Source organism: Mustela lutreola, chromosome 7 (genome assembly GCF_030435805.1).
Source record: "Mustela lutreola isolate mMusLut2 chromosome 7, mMusLut2.pri, whole genome shotgun sequence".
In the NCBI taxonomy this organism is placed as follows: Eukaryota; Metazoa; Chordata; class Mammalia; order Carnivora; family Mustelidae; genus Mustela; species Mustela lutreola.
Window position 1 is genome coordinate 54640079 of NC_081296.1, and position 6000 is coordinate 54646078.

The window sequence follows — 6000 nt, forward strand, 5'->3', positions numbered from 1 at the left end:
TAAATTAGGTAACCAAATAAATATCTATTTGTTGGTTTATTTGTTTATGTTAGGATGATATATTTTATGATTCTGTTTCTAACGTCTATTAGCTTGAATTTTTTTTTTTTAAGATTTTATTTATCCATTTGACAGAGGTCACAAGTAGGCAGAGAGGCAGGCAGAGAGAGAGAGAGGAGGAAGCAGGCTCCCCACTGAGCAGAGAGCCCGATGTGGGGCTTGATCCTAGGACCCTGGGATAATGACCTGAGCAGAAGGGAGAGGCTTTAACCCACTGAGCCACCCAGGTGCCCCTATTAGCTTGAAATTTATATCCTTTTTTATTATGTTATTAGTGGTTACCCCAATGATTACAAATGAATCAGTGACTTACCAAAGTCTAATATTAGTTGATAGTTTTGCCTTCTTCCCAGATAACATAAGGAATTTAAGTCCATTTATCATCCTGCCCAACCAATGTGATTTTTTAAATGCATTTTAATTCCATATATATTTCAAACTTCATAAGATCTCCTCCTCCCCCTTCTTCTTTTTCTTTTTCTTCTTATTAGAAATCAGTAGTCAACTAGATTTATTTATTTTTCTGCTTGTTTTGTTGCTCTTCATTTCTTCTTGTATTTCTGTATTTCCATCTGATACCTTTTTTCCATTTGCCCGAGGAACACTCTTTTGGGTTCCCTTTCAAATCTGCTGGTGATGAAGTCTCTGAATTTTTCTTTGTCTGAAAATGTTTTTACTTCATCTTCAATCTTGAAGAGTGTTTCTGTTGGGTGTAGTATTTCAGTTCTCTGATGATATTGTCGCATTGTATTTTGGACTTCAGTGTTTTTTTGAGATTTTGTATGTCATTCTAATCACTACTCCTTCAAAGGAAAGCTGTCTATTTTCTTCCTTCCTTCTTTCCTTCCTTTTTTTTCTTAAGATTTTATTTATTTGAGAGAAAGAGAGAGAGAGCCTGAACAGGGGGGAAGGGCAGCAGGAGAGGGAGAAATGGACTCCCTGCTAAGCAGAGAGACTGACAATGGGACTTGATCCCAGGACCCTGAGATCATACTGAGCCACCCAGGCACCCCCAAAAGCTGTCTATTTTCTGTCCAGAGATTTTCTTTGTGTCTGAGTTTGTGGTTTGTCTAGATGTGGTTTTTTTTTTTTTTTTTTTTTTTTGTTTGTTTGTTTGTTTCACATCTTCTTTTGGGAGTTTGTAGAATTCTTACATCTGTGACTTGGTGTCTTTCATCAGCTCTAGAGTCTTCTCAGCCATTGTTTCTTCAGGTGTTTCTGTGTGATTTCTTTTTCCTTTATGTAAGGGACTCCAATTACATGTTTGTTAGAACTTCTCAGCATATTGCTTGTTTTATTTCTACATTTTATTGAATTTTGACTCTCCATGCAATCTGGATATTTCTTCAGTTCTGTTTTTCTCCTCAGCTTTGTCTCCTCTGTCATGAATTCCATACACTGAGTTCTTATTTGTTGGTTATGGTATTTTTCACATCTAGAATTTCTATTTGGTCCTTTTTTATGGTTTTTAGTTTTTGATGAAATTCTGAGGGAATACAAAGTGTTATTGACATAGTCACAAGCAGGTAGGTTCTTGCCCTAAGACTAACTTTGGAACCATCTGAGGAGCTGTCAGAATCTATTTCAACATGGACTGTGCGTAGGCAGTGAACAAGCTCTCTGTTAACCATCAAAGAGCTTCTTGGTTAATGGATGGAAATTCCAACGTGAATGGACAACATCCTGTCTGGAAGGCGCCACTCCGATTAAAAACAGTTAAAAACAAATTAGCTCAGGAGGCCTGGGTAGCTCAGTCAGTTAAGTGGCAGACTCTTGGTTTCAGCTCAGTCATGATCTCAGGGTCTGGAGATCAAGGCCTACCTCAGGCTCTGCTCTCAGCAGGGAGTCTGCTTGTGAGTCTCTTCCTCTGGCTCACCAACCACCCCCAAGAACGTTCTCTCTTTCTCTCTGTCAAAAAATAAATAAAACTTAAAAAAAAAAAAAAAAAAAAAGAGGGGTGCCCGGGTGGCTCAGTGGGTTTTTAAAGCCTCTGCCTTTGGTTCAGGTCATGATCCCACAGTCGTGGGATGGAGCCCCGCATTGGGCTCTCTGCTCAGCGGGGAGCCTGCTTCTCCTTCTCTCTCTGCCTGCCTCTCTGCCTACTTGTGATCTCTGTCTGTCAAATAAATAAAAATAAAATCTTAAAAGAAAAAAAAAGAATAGCAAATCAGCTCAGTGGACTGAGTTACATGCTGGTTTGCCTCTCTGAGTTTTTACTGACTCATTGCAGGAGTGGTCAATTGCCTGGCCATATGATGAGGCAGTAAGGCAATGGAAAACTGGCTTATTAAAGGGTTGCTGGGGTTCCTGGTTAGCTCAGTTGGTAGAGCACACGACTCTTGATCTCAGCATTGTAAGTTTGAGTCCCATGTCTGGTATAGAGATACCTTAAAAAAAAAACAAATAAAGGAATGCCCACTTATGGAAGCCATCATGGGAAGTTTTTTTTTTTTAAAGATTTCACTTATTTTGTGAGAGAGAAAGAGAGAGAGCATGCACACAAGCTGGGGGAGGGGACAGAGGGAGAAGCAGACTCTACACTGGGCCCTATAGAGGACTCAATCCCAGAACCCTGGGATCATGATCTGAATCAAAGGTAAACACGTATCCGAATGAGCCACCCAGGTGCCTCAGCATAGGAGTTTGAGGGGTGCGTTAAAGTATAACATGCCAGTGTCCACCTTATTTGTGCTGGGTTGTAACTTATAAAGATGACTGAGCGATGACACTTGGAGGCTAACGCCACCAAAAGATTTTCATTATTTTATTTCCTGAGACAGGGTGTGTGACACCACACAGGGCTATATGAAGAAGCATTAGTGCTGGTCAGGAGGCAGAGACGAATGAAGGGAAAGCCCAGGCCGCAGCGTTTATTAGAGGTTCCATGGAGAAGGTGAGGCAAGGCAGGGTGGCTGTCTTCGGGTTGGCTTGTTTGATCAGATGAACTTCGGGATACAGGGGCTGTCCCTAGTTGTGTGGTCCCTGGCCCTGGGTGGCTTGGGGTGGAGGATGTTGGTGTGACGTGTCAGAGCAAGATAAGGAGGGCTTCAGGTAATGGGCTCCAGGTCCCAGGTGAGATGTAAACAACTGGGGCTCTCAGTTTGGCCCTGAGATTAATGGTGCCAAACAGACGAATATGGAGTCTAAGAAAACACAAACTGAACATCATTAGAAGAAGCCCCTTTCAGGATCAGAAAGTCATTGGAACCAGTGAGTAAATATCCTGACGTGCTCATGTAGGTAGCATGTGGGTCCATGAATAAATGGACATGGGAAGCTCCAACAATGCAGAATGGGGCTGGATTTAGACGTATTCTTTGTGTACCCTCTGAGGTGCAGAATGCCAATAAGAACTGTTCTGTCTCCCAACAAGAAAGACAGAGATTGTGGATGGGTGTGGGGGGAGATTTCCTGGGGAGAAGGCCCTGAACATGGCTGCCAAGTGAGACTGATGCTGGTGGCACGAGAAGGCTGCAGGTGGGTCTTGGCAAGAGTGAACACGCCCTCTGGCTGGGCTTTGCCTACGCAGCTCAGAGTGCTATAGAAAAATGAGAACTTCAGACATTCCACCAGTCTAAACTCCCAAGTCACATTTCTTCAGACCAAGGGACATGCTCTGTAGCCCATAATGTCCAACAATGGGCAGACAGTTCTCCTCCTCAGAATCACGGTCTAATAGGGAGTTGGAATGGAGAGTGGGAAGCACTTGCTAGACTAGCATTGTTGCCCGTGGTCTAGACCAGCACAGTGGCCGAGCCTAACTTCCCTTCCAAAGGGGAAAGACTTGGGTATAAATGGAAGGATGAATTAGTAGCTGAGGGCAAAGGAATGAATGAATGTGTTAGGCAAAGAAGGAAATCTGGTATTACATTAACACCTTGAAAGAAGCCTGGAACAAGAGATAATCATTGACTCTTAGCTTGATGATACCAGATGCCTGACAGGGTGAGCCAGCATGGCTGAGACCACTCTTACTTTTGGAACCTGACAGGAGCAAATGGAAACCTCCAAACCTGAGTGATATTGCCTTGGGACACATCTTGGTCATATGATCAATGATGGACCGGACTAATGATTAGTACCTGAATGAAGGGGACTCTAGTGTTACGCTGATATCTTTTTAATTTTATTTTTCTGGTTATATCTACCATAGTGTGATGATGATATAACATTGTCACTGTTGGCAAAACTATAATAATGACCTTGACATTCAGATGTATTGGGAAATTGAATTAAAATCTTCTCATCCCAGGATGCCTGGGTGGCTCAGTTGGTTAAGTGGCTGCCTACGGCTCGGGTCATGATCTCAGGCTCCTGGGATCGAGTCCCGCATCAGGTTCCTTGCTCAGTGGGGAACCTGCTTCTGCCTCTGCCTGCCATTTTGCCTGCTTGTGCTCTCTCTCTCTGACAAATAAATAAAATCTTTAAAAAAATATATAAAAAAAAAAGCCTCTCATCCCTATCCCTCAATTGCTCCTCCAAATGTTAGGCATAACCGTGTTGGACTATTGTTTTGTATATGTTATATAAATATTATACCAGATGTAGATGTTGACAGAGTCGATCATTTTGTTATGAGGGAAGCATGGTCAAAGACCCAGGAGTGTCCTGAGTTTATAAGAAAGAATATGCCTGTTCTTCATCCTGGATTACTGGAACAGAGCTTCTAAACCCTTGGAATTTCCAAGTGGTGAGAATGTCTTTGTTATTCATGAACTCCTTGGATCAGACCTGAGTTTATGCTACTGAGGTGAACCCTGCTGAACCCTTCCATAGCTTTGGACAGGGGCTGATTTGAGCTGTTGGATACTGCACTCAGCTTCTTTATCAAGGGCCTCTTGTAGACTCACCTGATGCCCACTATGGAAAGACAAACTCCAGATTTCCTGTATCTGAATTTTGACCCAATAATTTTTCATTGCCTTGTTAGAGTTTCAATCCTCCAATCAGATATATTTCGTATTCTGTCCAGATTTTCAAATTGTCCTCAGTGTGGTCGGCATTTTCCAGTCTACCATCAATGGAAACTATAAATCTCTCTTTCCATGGGGTTTCTTTTTTCCATTGTGGTGAAATATACATTGACATGCGGTTTATCATTTAAGCCAATGTAAAGTGTACAATTCAGTAGCATTTAGTACATTTTCAATGTTGTATGGCCATCACCACTATCTAGTTCTAGAACATTTTCATTGCCCCCAAGAGGACTCCCACATCCATTAAACAGCCACTCCCCATGCTTTCTCCCCCAGCTCCAGGCAACCACTCATCTCCTTTCTGTCTCTATGGATTTGCCTGTTCTGGATATTTTATATAAATGGAACCATACAGCACATTGCCTTTTGTGCCTGCCATCTAATCACTGAGCATGTTTTCAAGGTCATCGATTTTTATATATGGTGTTTTCTTTATTTTCTAAATATTCTACAGCTACTATTTTGATTTCTTCTTTGATTCAGAAGTCACTTAAGAGATGGTTTTCTGGGGCACCTGGGCACCTGGGTGGCTCAGTGGGTTAAAGTCTCTGCCTTCAGCTCAGGTCATGATCTCAGGGTCCTGGGATTGAGCCCTGCATCGGGCTCTCTGCTCCACAGGGAGCCTGCTTCCTTCTTTCTCTCTGCCTGCCTCTCTGCCTAGTTGTGATTTCTCTCTGTCAAATAAATAAAAATATTTTAAAAAAAGAGATGGTTTTCTACCTTTTATTCTATTTTTATTATTCGTTGATAGTTTTTGACTATAGTCAAAGGGTGTGACTGATCCTATTTCCATTTGTTTTTGTTTTGTTTTTTAAGATTTTGTCTTTTTAAGTAAGCTCTACCATGAACATGGGGCTTGAACTCACAATCCCAAGATGAAGAGTTTCATTCTCTACTGCCTGAACCAGCCAGGCACCCCTCCTTTTTTGGTAAGTCATTCTCTTTATGGCCTGTTGTACTCTCA